A 1,852-nucleotide genomic window follows, 5' to 3' on the forward strand; every position below is an offset into this window, starting at 1 on the left:
ATCCATGACTGCAGTTTGTTTTATTTTTTTTTTTCATTTTCAAAAGAAAGACTTTACAGAATGCAATGCGATTACCATGTGGCAAAACTTAAAGTGTGCGCCTGACATTCAGAGCGTGTACAAACAGAGAGCACCCATCCAGAGGACCTACTTATTCTTTTCTTTTTGATAACATGGTTAAGTAAATCCAACATTTCATGTTTTACAGTGTATGTAAAATGTTTTTTTAATGAAATGAATTTAATAAACTTTAATAATAAAAAATGAATTTATATTTAATTTATTGAACATTTTTTATACCCTTTGTTGTATTTAATTGAAATATGAAGATATCTGATACATTTTGTTTTCGTTTTTGCAAATGAGATTGTTAAAGCTTGAGTTTATTGSTTGAAGTTGTTTTATTGACAACAAGAGGCAGATRTAAGATGTTTTCTTCTCTCTGAACCATTTATATTCACAGCATGATTTTTTTTACTGCAAGTAGAATTTTATTTTTATGAATGAAATAAATCGAATAAACAATTTAGTGAAAGAGCTGGGAATAGTYCTTCACTGTTGCATGTTTGGCTGTGCTGTTGTCCATGATAAAACAAGAACTATTAATCATCTCATCACAGCTCTGCTTTAACGAGCCCCACAGGTCTGGTTAACCTGCCGCCGGATGATATTTAATATCAAATTCCTCTGATGAACCACGTGAGTCTAAAATGGTCAGCAGCAAACACTTACAGCACGTGTTATACAGGACAAAAGTTCCCTCCACCTAAAATAGGGGAGAATTTTATCACACAAATGAAGATAAAACTTCTTGTTCAACAATATCTTGGTGGAATAAGGGTAATAAAAATGCATGGCTTGTTTCTTACTCAGTTCAGATTAACTTTTATTGTCTGACCATATATTTATAGCAAGTGCTGTCCTTTTATTTGATTCAGAATAGCTATGAATAAATAATCAGCTCATAAAAAYGAAAGCTCTTTTTTTTCTTGGTGTGGATCAAGTCAATAGTCTTGCAGCCCGAGGAAAGAAAACCCTCCTCAGTCTGGCGCTACAGTGATACTTTTACATTGCTTGCCAGATGGCTTAGGGGGGTGGGGGGTTGTAATGTATTGTATTTTAATATCCTTTAGGCTCTGAACAAATACTTCATAGAATTGACGGCAAGACTTTAATGTTCTTGAAGGGTCTTTCCACCAAAGACACAATGTTAGTGTTATCCTCAAGGCTAACATTGATTCAGTTCAATACAATTCAGTTCATTTATATAGCATCGATTCACAGCAGAAGTCATCTAAGTGCTCTGCACAACCGGAGATAAAAATAAGTCCAAATTATAAATTCAATTCATAATCAGATGTGAATATAATTACAGACTTTTTTTTATTTATCAGTTAGTGAAAATGTATTTATCTAAGGAAGCCAGCAGATTGTGTCAAATCCTCACTTTGTTCCAATTCACTAACCTGAGCATCCTGTTGGTGACAGTGGAAAGGAGTGATTCCCTTTTAACAGGAAAAAAACCTCCAGCAGGACCAGTCTCAGGATAAGTGGTCATCTGTTTACATCGTAATTTAGACACATTGTTTATCCCACAACAGGAAAATCCTACACAAAAGATATAAATGTGCAGGTCAGTGAAGAATTAATGATGGGTGGATCGATACTAATATGTTGATGTACCAAAAATGCATGCTCTAAAATTAATTCTACAAACCCCAAAACCAGAAAAGTTGGCACGTTGTGTAAATCGTAAATAAAAACAGAATACAATGACTTGCAAATCATTTTCAACCTATATTCAATTGAACACACTGCAAAGACCACATACCTAACGTTCAAACTGGTAAAC

Source organism: Austrofundulus limnaeus, unplaced genomic scaffold, assembly GCF_001266775.1.
Source record: "Austrofundulus limnaeus strain Quisiro unplaced genomic scaffold, Austrofundulus_limnaeus-1.0 Scaffold214, whole genome shotgun sequence".
NCBI lineage: Eukaryota > Metazoa > Chordata > Actinopteri > Cyprinodontiformes > Rivulidae > Austrofundulus > Austrofundulus limnaeus.